Source organism: Falco peregrinus, chromosome 3, assembly GCF_023634155.1.
Source record: "Falco peregrinus isolate bFalPer1 chromosome 3, bFalPer1.pri, whole genome shotgun sequence".
NCBI lineage: Eukaryota > Metazoa > Chordata > Aves > Falconiformes > Falconidae > Falco > Falco peregrinus.
Window position 1 is genome coordinate 1,935,376 of NC_073723.1, and position 14,988 is coordinate 1,950,363.

The following is a 14,988-nucleotide window of genomic DNA, read 5'->3' on the forward strand; positions in this document are numbered from 1 at the left end:
GCACTTCAGTCAAACAAATTAATCACTTAGGTTTAAAAATCTGAATTAAATAATTTTTCTCACAACAGTTCACTACTAATCCCACCTGAACTACAACAGCAAATTGCTCAACTGCCTTACAACTATTTTTAAGGACCAGGCTCCCATGCCAAACAGGGCATCCCAAGATGCACTGTAAGAATCTCCCCATGTAACAGTCACAGTACAGAAGGGCACATTCAGAGCAGAGCATCTCCCACTGGAGTAGAGAGAACTGGGGAATCATACTGTTTCTATCAAGAATTCATGCAGATGATCTGTTGCAATTTTATCATTCCTTTTTTATTTTGGCAAGAACAAAAAAAGCTGTTGTGCAGAGCAGAAACAGAAAAACTTAAAGAGTCTGGGTTTTTGGTGGTGCAGATGCTAGTTCTTAAACACTGGCAGGCACATGTGGCAGCCGACCCTCAGCAGTGGGTGACACTTTTTTGGCTACTGCAAAATTGTGTGGCCACCTGACACCGATATCTCTACCCCACTGACACCTTGGGTCAAGTGGCCAGTGAATGTGGGGATCAGTACATAAACCCTTTCTTCTTAAGGGATAAAAATGAAACCCCCAGCTTGTAAGACCTTCTAAACCCCTCTTCCCCAGCCTGGTTTCAAGGCCAGCCACTTTGCAGAGTGCAGACTCAAGGGGATGAGTCCATCTCTCACTCCATTCACTGATGGTAGAAATTTCAGTCCAGAGTTTTCAAATCCAGCTCATTCAGGTATCTGCTAAACTGAAGTGCAAGAAACTCAGATTTAGAAGTTGCAGTCTTCAGCTCCCCAAACCGTTATGCCATGGCATCTGTTCAGTTCAGATTGAAAAATACAAGTACAGAAACCGTACACACCCCAAGTAGTCTCTTATCACTGCATTAAAACCTGTTTTCACTGCATCTGTGTTTTCCATGTCAAAATACACACCAGTTCCTCCTGAATATATTAATGTATTATTCTTCTTCAAGGACACAGAGCTCATTAGTACTCTGGGAACTGTACAAACCTTTTAAGGAACACTACTTTTGCTGCTCCTACTCCTGAGTTTTACCATTTTACCCACAGTCATTAAATTCTTGCTGTGCATAGGACATCATACAGCATTAGCTGCCTGCTGTTTACTCAAGCACTTGTGATAAAAACACAGTCACTTTACGTCAAACTACGTTAGACTGGTTAAAAAAAAAAGCACAAAATTAGAAAGAAAAAAAATGTTCCCAGAGCCAAGTTCCAAGTGCACCAGCTTAATGCCACTGGCTGAAGTTTTGATCTAAGTTATGACTGCAACAGCTAAGACTAAAAACAGCAAGGCAGGCTTCTCCAAGTTGAGTCACCATCCCGGGAATTATTTAGAAGATGCGTAGATGTGGCACTGGTGGACATGGTTTAGTGGTGGCCTTGGCAGTGCTGGGTTAACCATTGGCCTCCATGATCTTAAAGGTCTTTTCAGACCCAAATGATTCTATGATTCTCTGTTTATCTGAAGCATTCGATAAGCTCCTGTTTACAGGCTGTTCCCATTGCTTGCTCTCAACAGTGAGTTCTCCAGCAGCTGTTTAGCTTTGACACACTTGGACATGCAAAAAAAAGTTGACAAAAAGCCAGAGGAAGTCCAAACAGCGCAACACCTTGCAGAGAATCTGGACAGAAAGCTTCAGGTTGCCTTTGACCTCTTCCGTACCACTACAAATGCATTTTCTAGGTTCAAAATACAGTTCCTATTTAAACAGAAAACTGAGGAGAAAAACATCCAAATAACAGTTGGTAAACACTTCTACCTGAAGCCTAAGAGCATGCTATCCTGGGCATGGGGGGCAAAGTCAGGCACTGTGGGCTTGATAAACAGTGAGCAAGTGTTTCCATAGGAAAACCGTAACACAACACAAAGCGTTAACCAGAACATCCTCCTAAGCACAAGTGAAATCACTTACTTCATCGGACCCAGTACGCGGCTGTGCCTGCGCTACAAACGCTGCTGTGCAGCGCTCTGAACCCGAAAGCAGGGAGAGCAAACCGCACCTACCATCACACAGGCGGGCAACAACCCCACTGAGACAGCTCACTGGGAAAGGCTGGACAACCAGTCAAGCCTGTCCTCTGCTCCAAAGCCAACGCAGAGCGGCGGGAGCAGAGACAGAAGCAACAAGCCAGCAGCGGCAGCCAACTTCCGTAGGACAAGGACGTGCCCCGGCTCCACAGCCGCCTTCAGCCCAGCGCAGCCCGCCGCAGCCGCCCCCCGCAGCCGGGAGGGCCGGGGTACCCGGGCACCCCGCTCGCTGCCCCCTCGGCCGGCAAAGCCCAGCTCGGACAGAGGCGGGGAAAGGGGGGTGTCACCATAAGGACCAGAAAAGGGGTGATGCAAGCACGCGCCCCCGAGGGGGCTGCCAGGTCCACGGAGGGGGGTGGGTGGGTGGGGGGGGTGGGTGGGACGGAGGGAGCCTCCCTTACCTGCCGCAATACTGCTCTGCTACCACCGCCGCGTCCCAACCACCGCCCGTCTGCTGCCGCGGGGCGGATTTATAGCCCGCGCCCCGCCCGCCGGGCGGCGCTGCCCGCTGCCGCCGCCGCCGCCGCCTCCCCGCCGGGAGCACGGGGCGGGCCGCCTCCCGTTTCGGGGCTCCGCCTGGCTGTCCCCGCGCCCCACGGCTCCCCCAGTCGCCCGCAGGCTTTTACGGCGGCTGCAGCGTGGATGCCCGGTCTGCACGGGGTCTCTGAATATCAGCGAGGAACAGCCGCCAGCCCAGGTCCCCCTTTCATCCAGGTCGCGCAGCCCGGCTGGGGGGACACTCACCCCTGGCATCCCCTTCCTGGGCGAGCCCTGGGAGCATTGAGCGGCCGAGACCGGCCACCCTGCTTCCCGAAGCGTTACCGGGCCGATAACAAGGGGTTTCGCCCCAGTTCGGTGGGGAGAGGCCAGCGTGTGCAAAGGGGTTTGCCCTAGGACCGAAAGAGCAGCACTCTTGGGAAAAGCTGAGCAAAGGATCGCGACAGCAGGGTCCTGGCACAGGTGGTCAAAATTGTGCAGATGTATGCACTGCTGCAGAAAAATAAGGCTATTTACCAGATCCTGAATTGCGAAATTGTACACTCATATATTAACGTGACCACTAGGAAAGAATTCTGATTGCAGTAGAAAGAAAATGCCTTCGCACATTTCTGATGAAGTTCAGAGGGTGCAGCGGGTGCTGCACCATGCTGTGTGAGTTTCCCAGCAAACAGTTCTTTGGCAAGAAGCGCAGCTAATCGTTTATTCCAAAAAGAGGCCCCAGCCTGCTGAGTAAAGAATATCTCTATATACACAGTTCTGCGTGTAGCCACCCGCTAAGGGGACGGTTAAACTGTGACAGCCTGAGCTGCTTTTTCTGTGGCTTTTCCATAAAACACGCCCATGTGTGTGATTTCACTCAACAACCTCACTTTTACGGCAGCTTACTGTGACCCAAATGATGAAATCCACAGCATGTTTTCATTCTCCCTTATGCAGTGGCCTGAAGAGGAAATCAGAAATTCCTGAAACTCTGAAACTGTTCCTCTGTTTTCTCAGCTATACAATAAGTTTATTAAGTCTAGTCTATAAAAGCTTGCTGCTGTTCAGATGCATACTAGCTTCTCTCGTCCTAACCCAGCTTCTGCACCTGAGTCAGAAAGTGCTGCCTTTGGAAAAAGAACCCTGGAAGCCTGGTTCCCTTTTCACCATGAAATAACGGGAGACCATGTTGTGTAGCAATAACTATTACGAAGTGTAGAATAAAGGAAATTTCTTATCATGTTTTCTTGCTTCTGATTAGTTAATGTCCGGAAGGATGAAAAGTATTGCTAAAACAACACAAGAGAAGCATTTGTCATTCTAAGACAATGCTGCTCTGTGTGTGCTTTGTTTTTTGAATCATTATTGTCTGACCTTTTTCATACTCATTTTAAACTGTGTGGCCAGGTAACCAATGAAACCGTCACAACTAATTTCATTTCCAACTGATCCTATTTTGAAGTCGTATCTTCAAAACTGTGTCATCAGATCACTGGCTTGCTATGTTTGTTGTGGAAGATCTGTCTAGCTCAGTGTACCGGAGTTACGGAATGAGTGCAAGCACTAGAACCAGAGGATGGGCTTGACTAATTTTCCAGCAGATTAATCCTTCCTTCATCTGGTCATGAAACAAAATCCTAGCTCAGAAACATTCAGTCCTTCAGAAAACAGATCTGGGTCAGTGTCTGAACTGTGTGGTTTGGCCCATCCTCAAGCGGTTTTTCAGTCTGCTGTGCTTGGCTGCTTTTTGGGGAAGGGGCTGAAAGCTCCAGAGATTCAAATGGAATGAGCTGTTCCCCGTGCACTAAATTCAGACTTTTGCAGTAAAAACAAATACTGAGTGTGGAATGAACTGGAGAACTGGAATAAAGTGTTTTCTTTTGCTTTGACCTTTGCATTTTGTTTTCTCATTTAGATCACATGCAGTGTTGGACCCTCAAAAATGTTGCAGACAGGCAGGTAGAAGCCCCCAGGAGTCAGTAGCTGCTAGCCCACATGAGTAGGAAAGCCTGGAAATGTATGAATCCAAATGGAGCCTTCATGCGCTCAATCACACTTCCTAGCTATTTTGCTAGCTATGACATAGTGATTTACAGCGTCTTTTGAGGGTGATTGGTGGATTGCAAAAGAAAATGAAGTCATTCCAAAAATCCAAGTATTTTACTATGTGAAGATGTAATTGCTAACGTTTGCACTAGAGAGCCAAATCCTGCCATGTGCCAGAAAGGAGCACAGCTGAAAGCTTGGGGAACGTCATTCCCCTCTGCCTGAAAGAGTCTACATGGAAGACAGGTAGGGAAAACAGGAGTTTCAAGTCTTAATTTGCCAGAGTGGCACCGCTGACGCTGCAACAGCCACAGCCTCTGTGAGTTTTCACCCTGTGCTGGGCTGCACGACGGCTCACGCCACACTCCCATAGCAGCTGAGTGGCTCACGTACCAGTATCTGTACGTGTACAGGCGTGTGTACTTTAGGAACCACTTGCTAGGGAGACAAGATAAGCTGCCACCCATGTGGGCCCACTGGAAATCTAAGGAGTGCTTCCACTGTAAATATTATTTTATTTAATAAACCAGCTCTATGCAGCTGGCATGCACTTGTCCTTTTCAGAAGAGCATCTCTACAGGGGGTGGCTGCCCAGCCACAGACGTCCATTCCTCTACCAGCGAATGGGCTGTTCAAATGAACCTGAAAGCACAAACCCTCTCCAGTGCTCTCTGTGGCTTTCATTTGAGATCACAACATAGGTCTCAGAGATTTTTAAGAGTGAAGTAAACAAGTACGTGATTTATTCTTTCATTTTGTTTTACTAAACTGGGTTATTGTGGGTATGCACACACACAAAGACACGTTGGCACTGATAAGGGAAATGGCATACTTTCATGCTAGAGAAAGATTGATCATACGTGCTGAGCAGAAACCTGCCTATTTGTTCCAATACCTGGAAGTAACAATATTTCAGCATTTGAATAGGACTTCAAAACCATTAACTAATCAATGCTTATAAGGCTCCGGTGGAGAGAGGGTCGTGCAAATGAAGAATCACCAGAGCAGAGACTTGATCCAAAGGCCACTGAAGAGTAGCGATTCCATCTATTTCAGTGCTATGGAAACAGATTTTAATTACAAGACTGTTCTTCTCTCCTTTGACATTATATTTCTTGCCATGCCAGCATTAAGAGAGGAAATATCAGTTGTGCTGCAGCAGCAAAGAAGGAAAAAGAATTGAATAAAGTAGGAGTGCAGCATTATTTTTTGCAAAAAACGTGCATTTCTTTAGAAAGATTTCTGCACACTGTTTACATTTAAGCAGTGGTAATATTATTAGTCATTGCAGAAGTTAACTGGGTGTTCCCTTTTTCTTACTAACAATACAGCAGGGATAATTTTGGATTAAGTTACATGTTTTATGAAAAATATACTTGATGTTTGCTGACTCATGTCAAAAGAATTCCCTCTGTGACCCATCTACTATCACACCCCATCCACTGGGAATTTTATTCTACTACAGCCTTTTGTTGTTGCCTTTGGATCCCTTGATGATGCTGACATGTAGCCATATGGATTGGTTATCCCTCCAAAAATTATCCAATGCAGCTTTGAACCAAGGGCAATGACCTCAATAAAAATATAAATAAATAACACCACAGGCTGCAGATTCACATGCCCTTGTCAGAGATTTGCCTGATATTATTCATATCCCCACATAAGTACTAATTTCCAGTTTGGAAACTGCTTTTGGCAAGTTTATCTGCTTCAGCAAAAGCATAGATGTGGGGTGAGTCATTTCGTTGGTCTTGCAATACAAACTTCCTGCCATTTGCAAAGGAAGTAGACTTGTTTAATGTATTTTGGAAGACCAGGGTTCATCTGTAAGTTCATTTGATGGATGGAGGGGATGAGGGTTTGCTTTTGTTTTGCTTTGTTTTGTTTTGAATAGGTATGTCCCTTCAGGAGGATTTTGGTGGAGTGTTTTACCAAGGGGAACATTTCTGTAGGAAGTTCTGGGGTGGAATCTTTGAGCTAAATCCACAGCAGGACTGAGCTGTGGAGCGACAGGGCTGCCTGGCCCCGCATTCGCCGCTCAGGCTTTCAGTCTAATGCACGCAGACAACTAAGTGCCGGAGAACTGGGTTTCTGAGAAGTCAACGTGATGAGTGGTAAATGTTAAAGCTAGCCAAGAGAAAAAGCCAAGAGAGACAAGGACTAAAATAGATTTTACGTTTATTTCCACATAAGGTTTTTGACTGAGAGTTCTCTCTGAGAGACGAATACCTATGGTCAGCAAGTGCTTTCTCTGGTACCACTTCACAGTCTGTAACCCACAGACAGTGCAGGCATCTGAGGGACTTGCGTTTAGATACTGTGCTTAGTCAGCTGCGTTTGAGCACAGGTCTTCTGCTTACCAGGAAAAAGTCTTAACCACAGTTTACAGGGTCATTATATACCCATTGCACATTTTGCTTGCATTTCTCCTGTTGGAGCTAATGCACTTTGTAAAAACAATGGCAGTTCATCAATCCAGGCAGGAAAAAGGAAGAATTTGGTTCTACAGCTCACAGATGTCATTGTGAAGGCGGAGAGATAGTAGTTTCATATCCCTGCTACAGCTGGAAGGGGAATTGGGACTGGCCATATACTTCCACTGCTCCTCCAAACAGAAAAGACTCACATTATAATATCTAGATTAAAACCTGTCTCGCGCACCAAGAACTCACAAAGAGAGCCATCATTTTCAAAGCTGTCTTTTGTGCAAAGATTAAGCCATCAGGGACTCTCTGAAACTTGCATGGAGTAAGACAGAAGGGAAGAATTCCCAACTAGGGTTACAGTTAAGATCTAGAGCAATTCCTCTTCCAAGGGTGACAGTGGTTTCACACACATCAGGTGGCAAAGCGCTTCCTGATTTGGTGGCAGCCCAACAGGGGTTTTGAAGATCTCAGTGGCGTCTGCATTTCGAATTAAGGAGGTTCAGGTGAATTCAGCTTGCACATTCATAACAACCAAAGTGCAATGACTACCGCTAATTATCTGTCCTGATGTAGTTGCAATTTATCCACTCAGAGGGGTTCTTTGTGTTTCGCTCCTTTGTCACCTGCCTGCCACTGGGCAGAGGAAGCAGTACAGTACACCATGGCTCATGAAGATCCCCGTAATTGCTAATGGCCCCAGCACGATGTGTGTGTCTTGTTTGCCCAATGATTGAAACAGAAAGCTATTTGGGGCTGCTGGAAGATCAAAGAATTAGCTTTATAGGTATCTGATAGCCCCCTGCATAAGTTTATTTAGTCCTTCTGGAGGAACGTTGCACTCTTCAGACCTGTCCACCTGTTAAACACACACGTACACACCTGTATGTACAATCATATAGAGCTTGTTTCCTTAGGGATCTATACTAAAAATACAGATAAATACAATAAGTTCCCTTACAGATGTAGCTCTACTGAGCTGGCATGAGATATTACTCTTTTTTTTATTCATGTTGATTTTTTTCATAGTCAGCTATGAGCAGGCAAGGAAGTAGAGAGACCTGTTTTAACTGTGAACGGGAAGCAGTGCCATAAGCCTACACAGCAGTCAGAGGCAAGAGAAATGGAGCCCTGAAAGACTGTAAACTAGGGGGGATTTTCCTCAACTGTCTCAGAGGTAGGTGGTCTTCTCCATCCCATTCCTGACAGGAAACTTTACGTTTATTGGAAAGGGTTTACTCTGGCTAAAGACAGCCAGTTAGCAAGTACTGCCTTCAGCATTAACAACTATCCTTTGACATTTCTTTTCTTTCCAAAATGACCCACAAGAAGACAGGCCTCACACAGGTCATTGATTCAGTTTCTGAAGCACTGGATGAGTAAAGAACTTAGCAGAACCCAACTGATGCTCACAGGTGCTCATCTACAACTTCTTGCATTTATAATCCTCCCTCAGTCTGCCTGGCCAACACCTTGGGGTGTCAGGGCTCTCCATCCCCATTCACTAAGTGGGGAGAATCTGACCAGCAATTGCAACCGCTTTTGTCTGCTGCAAATTCAATGCAAGTTTAAAGAAGCACTTTTATAAAAGCTTGTAGTTTATACAAACTTTCATAAAAGCTGCTTTCACATACTAGAAAACGAGGATTCTATATACTTGAGCATTATGAGGAAAACCCTTCTTACATCCACCCTAGAGGCACAGCATGAGGGAGTTCAAACAGAACTCATTTGGGGCCTGCACAAGCAACTTGAAGGAGACTTTAAGTCATTTATGTCAAACAGACTTTGCAGCAACCTGTTCTTTAGCAAAAAGGTATGACCAAGGAGGTGCTGGCTATGAGTGTGTGCTCTGATAAATTATGCCATTCGAAGCAAGAGATCACAGGACTTTGAAGCCACCAGAAAATCTCCTGTTTCCACTTTGTTGCGGGTCACATCAGCTGATATGCCTGCAACTCCTGTGCCGACCAGGGAAGAAGGCACCAAAGGCAATTTGGCATCTTTTTGATTCTCTGTGGTCACTATTTGTCTGAACAGAATTGCTCCAAAACTGAAGTTCAGGTGTCTCACTCTCTCCCTTTAGTCCCTATCTTTAGTTATTTTTTATTATATCTTTATATATATTCTTATCTATATTATTATCTTTAGTTATTTTTAAAGAAGTTCCTCTACCAGCTAGAAATCTGGGAAGAATGTCCCTCCTCATCACCTCCTTCTCCCACTCGCTCTGGCTGAGGCGTTGCCACACACTCAACTACATAGCCACAGGTGCATGCGTGTGTACCAGAATCTTTCCCATTCCCTTTTCCACAGCCTTTCTGAAGGAACATCCAAGTCACATCTCAGCTGAACTTTTGAACCCCCCAAGGCTGAGAAAGCTTGAATACAAGCAAAAACATGCTGGTGGGTGCCTATCGGTTTGAAGAACAGCTAAGCAACTACAAGTCAGAACTCTGTCTTCACTTATGTCTGATAAAGAAGAGCTGGTAAAAGGCCTGATCGTTGTCTAATCTTCCTAATGTAGTAATGTTGTATGTGCTCTGCTTGAAAATGCACTTAAAAGTATATGTCCTTTTGCCCTGAGCACACATTTACATAGCAATAACACAGCCAAGCAATTAACTAAAAGAAAGTCTGGTTCTGCAAGACCCTAAATGACATGTATCAGTTGCAATCAGTTAGACGACTACAGTTTTCTAAAGATTTTTTTTGTTATAAATCCTGCTCTTACAGCTTTGAACCCAAAGTTAAAGAAGCACAAAGTAATTTTGCGCATTGGCACTGTGTACTCAGGGCTGACCACTCCAACAGGCCTGGGACCACCTGGGACCACGTTCATGGTCTTGTGCTCCTGTGCATAAAATACAAACACCTATCAAACATATACCTCAGATTTCTCCCCTGTCTTGTGTTGAGGCAGAGAAGATGGATGTTGGCTCACTTCTTACAGAAGTTTTAAAGAGGCTGCCACAGAGGAGACTGGACACTAACAGCAGGTTTTGATTGCAGTCCGCTTCAGGGGTCACTTTAGGCATCATTTGACAAAGACCGGGAGTGCCGCCTTAGGACAAAGTAATGGAGGGAGTAGGGGACAGGAGAAGAGAGCAATAGGTAAGCTGACTGCAGCTCTTGCAGCAAAACTAGATGTGCTGTTTTTGCCAGCCATTTCTAAACAGTTGCTCAGAATCAACCAACCAGCTCTAAATCAGCAGTTCATTCATTTAGTAGCTCTAAAGGCTGCTCCCTATTAAACAAGACATGGTAAATCTGTTTCAGATTAGCAAATCAAATGAGTCACAAAAAAAATCCCACTTTGGTGTTAAGTTTTGGCCTTTATGAGCAGCATCTCAAGCAGATGCCGTGTCCATACTGCTAAATATAAAAGGGCCAAAACCCGGTCTCTGGCCCCAACACTAAGTGGCATGGCCCAGCGTGGGCTTCATGTCCGGACCAGCCCTCTGCGGCCAACTGACCCCACACACATCGTATGGCACTTGGCCCTGGCTCTCTTCTGTGCTGCAAGTGGTGTCCCTATGGTCCTAAGACATGATCATTATTTTTTTTTTTATGTGTTTTTGAGTTCAAAGGCTCTGAAATAATCTAAGGGCGGTGTTGCAACCCACAAGAGTGATGTCTTTATGGCATGAAGCTGAAGGGCTGTGTTGCATACCCCAGGGTATGCATGAGGCCATATGAATGTGCCGAGCGTGATGGGACAGCCTTGGGGGACTGTGTAGGCTGGAGCTTGGTCTTTTCCATACTGCCTGTTGACAGCTCCAGGGAAGAGGCCAGATCAGAGCCAAGGAGCAAAATAGCAATTAAGTGTGTGGGCAGTCAAGGGTGTGGGTGTAGAGCTCACAGCCTGTCCCCTTTTAGCCTACACATACCCAGAGGAATGGAGCAGGCTCCTCTTGAGGTTTTATCATCATGTGCATCCAGCTGGAATTAGAGACTGAACAGAGGACAGCCCCCACAAACATCTGAAGCCCTGAGTGCTCCTCAAGAACTTCTCACTAATGAGGAATTGCAGCAGGTGAAGCACCACCTCTGCTGGCAACCTCTGGGTAGGTGGAAAACACTGGGAAATTTCAACAGCATTTCAGCTTCTGTCTGCCTGAAATTTGGTGCCAAAAGGAAGACAGTAGTCTCATTTCTCACAGCAGCTGAAGTTTTTGAAGTGTTAAACAGCTTTCAGTTAACTCAAGAGCAACTCCGAAAAAAATTACAACAAATATACAGAGACTTCCATAAAGAAAACATAACTATTGATATTTTTTCAGAAAGAAAAAGCAAAAAGAAAGTGAAGGAGTTCTCAAGATACCACAGAACAGAGAGAGAACAACTACAATCCAAATCTTAGCGCTGAGAAAACTTACTCAGCCTAAGGTGAAAAGAAGGAGAGAGGCTCTATGCTGTAGGAATCATCCAGCTAGTGAAACCAGCAGAGATGAGTGATTGCCAAGTTGATGTCTATCATCTGCAAAACACCATCTCAAGTAGTGGAGGTTCCTGACAATTAGAAAAGGGCTGCTGATTGAAAGACCAGCTATGTGAATGAAGAGCGTGGTGTATATTATACACCTTGTCTCTGGTAACATTTTTTACACCATCACCCACAGTATTCTTATTTTCAAGTTGAGAAAGTATAGAACGCGTGAGTATGGCTTGAAAAATGGCTGCACTGCCAGTGCTAAGGTGTGTAATAATCAGTGGCTTAATATCCAGCTGAAGGCCGGTAACAAGTGGAGTGCCACAGAGGTCCAACATTATTCAATGTCTTCATCAGTGATTTGGATAAGACCAGGGGTTGCACCCTGCAGCAAATTCAAGATGATGCTCAGTGAGGGAAAGTGATTGATATACCAAGTGACAAAGCTTTAACCCAGAAGGACTTTGAGAAACATGAGATTTGTGCCAACAAGAACTTCTGAAATTCAGCAAGAAGTGCAGAGTTCTGTGCCTGGGGTGGAATAACCCCACACATTAGCACAGGTGGGGAAATGTACAGCAGAGACTTGATGAAAGGGAATCTTGGGTGTGTGGTTGATGCCAGAATGAGTAAAAGGCAATAGTCTGCCCTCATTACAGGTAGTACAAATTGCACATTGAGTTACATCAGGGGAAGCATGCCCAGCAGATCCAGCGAAATTATCATCTCCTTTACTCATCCCTGGTGAGACCAGTTTTGGACCTACCAGCATGTCAAGAACCTTAAAAAAGCTCATCAAATTGCTGCAAATATATTTAGAGGGGTAAAGCACGTGACCTTCAAGAAGAAAGTAAGGGAGCTGGGCTTGTTTAGTCTTGGCAGCAGGAGACTCTGGGGTGGTCTAACAGCAGCCTACATCTATTTGAAAGGAAACTGAAGGGATGATGAAACCAAACACCATTCAGAAGTGGCAGAGAACATCATGGGGCAACAGCTACAAGTTGTGGCTTGGGAGGTTGAGATTAGATAGAAGTTTAAGATACTAAATTAAAACTAAGGAAACAAAAGTAAGTTCTGCTCGTTGGAAGGAGCAGGCCCAAAGGAAGGCCAACATAGGAAGGCATAGAGTAGATCACAGCAATATTGGGATTAATACCATAAACCAGAGTGAACAATCAAGGGTGCCAAGACTGCTTAAAAAGCCGAACTCTGGAGGCTTCATCTAACTAGCCAAAATAACCAGTTGCTGGTCTGAAATGCTACAGTGCAGCATGGCCCCTGGATATGGGATGCATGCTTAGAGTTTTAAAAACCCAAGGCAGAAATTAGAGGCCTAGGTTCTGAGTTACTGTAATATTCCAGTTAGCAGTAAATGGAGTTATCCTATGCCCAAAGTGCAGATGGACTTACTGCTTTTCTAAAAAAGGATCAAAGATGTGTCTTGCAAGAACAAATAGAGTTTTGGTAGTAAGAGAGAGGAACAATCTAGGTTTAGCTGTGGGTGTGGAAAATTCTGGGATTTTTTCTACAGGCGACTAGTGCATATGACATTTAATGTCATTGCTAGATTGAACAAACTAGACCCTACCAAAAAAATTCAGAGAATAATTTTCAGATTAAAAAGCAAAGGCAATTTTGGAAGAACAGTGGTCACTGCCAACCCATGTCTTAATGCTCAGAACAAGTATCTAATAGAGCAAACACCCGAGGTTTAATGTGAGCAGGTCAACCTCATTTAAAACCTGCAGACATTGTATTCGATTTTGAACAAAGAGGTGATCAACACTGACAGAGCTACACCGGAGGGTGGGCTTTAGATCAGAAAACATTGAAGAAGGTTATTGGTAGGGGGTGGCTGCACAGCCTATTTCCAGCTGCAGCTGTCACCGTAAAGGGAAGAGCTCACTGGCGAATAGAACTTGATTCAGAGGCACCAGGCCGGCGAGCACCAGTTGGAGCAGGAAGGAATTCAGGTGATTATGCTGAGGACAAGGACATCACAACTGCTGAAGACTCTCAGAGCTGTCTTGGGGGGTATCCAATGAACAGAGATAGCAAAACATCCTAAGGCTTGCCACTTTTACAAAAAGTATAGGCCAAGGAGAGTAAGGAGGAATGACTGAAACCACTGTTAAAAGTTGCTGGGGAAAATGCATCTTAAATGTCTAGTTCTGTTCATTAGTTAGGATGCAGAAGTCCTTCTAGTTTCTATCCTAAGACAGCCTTGTTAGAAGATACAGTACTCAGACATATCATTTCTCTTTACTACATAGCGTACTATGTAGCTGGCAATGCCAGGCAGTGATCACAGCTCTGTGGGCATAAGCTCCCACTTTGTAGTGAAATACACGTGCACACATGCTGCTGCCGCCTCCCGCATCCTCAGCCCAGTGGGCTGATCACCAACAGCATCAAACTCAAAAAGCAGCTTTTCAGAAAGGCTGGGCAGCAAGGTTGTGTTTAGTCCTGTTATCTCATTGAACGCTGTAAGTGTCTGCCAGCATAACTGAGGATTTAATTTAGCTTTTCATCACGCAGTGCTGAGACACAGCATTTATGGGGGCAAGGCCACAGGCAAAGCTTTACAAATGTGGCTAAATATTCGTTAGCATTGGTATTACGTTGCTGGTAGAGCTAAGGTTAGGAACCTTGCTTTGCTGTAGTTTACTAAAAATGAATCTCCAGAGACCGCAGCCAAAACGCTCATTTTTGAAATGGTGAGGACATTCCTTATAGTCTTCTACACAGGGGACCAAGGACAGAGTTTGTGTCTTGAATACTTCAAGGTAATTACAAGTATTGGAGCTAGCACAAATATTAGTACTGTGGGATGAGTAGATGTTGAGTGCATGTCGATACGCTTTGCAGTAAGGCCTGAATGCGGTCATCTGCCCATGCATGGTCTGTGGTGCCGGGCAGCCGTGCAAAAAGGGAGAAACTAACCACCAGGAAACAGCGCCTTGTATCACGAAGCTTTCACTGGGTTGCCTCACCTTTGGAGATGAACACATCAGAGCCACGAGATCAGAGATTTGAGCAGGATGGTTAATACCGACTTCACTCTGGGACAGCCCTATGAACATACTGAAACAAAGTATTTTAAGCTCTGAGGCTCCATATCCGAAAAGACTGCCTGTACAACATTTCGCGTCCCTGAGCAAACTGATAAGGGATGACATGAAGAACATTTGTTACTGAATGTAAGATTTCCTGTTTAGCGTGCTTTCCCTGCTGGAATGCATTTACTGCATACATCACATCATAGGTTAGGTTATTTTCGTCTCAGAAGAAGCTCTTTAAAAATTATCAGAATTTAAAAGAGGACAAAAATCTGTTGGAGTTTTTATGGTCAATTTCCGAACATGATATCTCAAGTCATATTTGGACAGAACTTCAAAGCCATCTTGTCAAAAACTTAAATAAGTCCTGAAAAAATTCCTTAACTGAGAAAGCAAGCCTTGACCATAACCAGTTAACACATTGTGAAAAGCATAAAACTCTGTCTGCAGCAGGATTTAAAACTGTGAATTACAGTA

At 44.8% G+C, this 14,988-nt stretch overlaps 1 protein-coding gene across 2 annotated transcripts in view; it reads right to left on the bottom strand.

Annotated features, from left to right (window-relative positions):
- The window catches only part of NDRG1 (N-myc downstream regulated 1), a 74,459-nt gene that overhangs the window by 37,398 nt on the left and 22,073 nt on the right, over positions 1 to 14,988 (bottom strand). The window contains exon 1 of one of the 2 annotated variants that reach the window (XM_055799154.1): positions 2,473 to 2,585. The exons of the other annotated variant lie outside the window; for it this stretch is intronic. The gene's annotated coding sequence lies outside the window, so the exon portion shown is untranslated. Of the gene's footprint in view, positions 1 to 2,472; positions 2,586 to 14,988 lie in introns of those variants that run through there. 2 annotated transcript variants of the gene reach the window in all.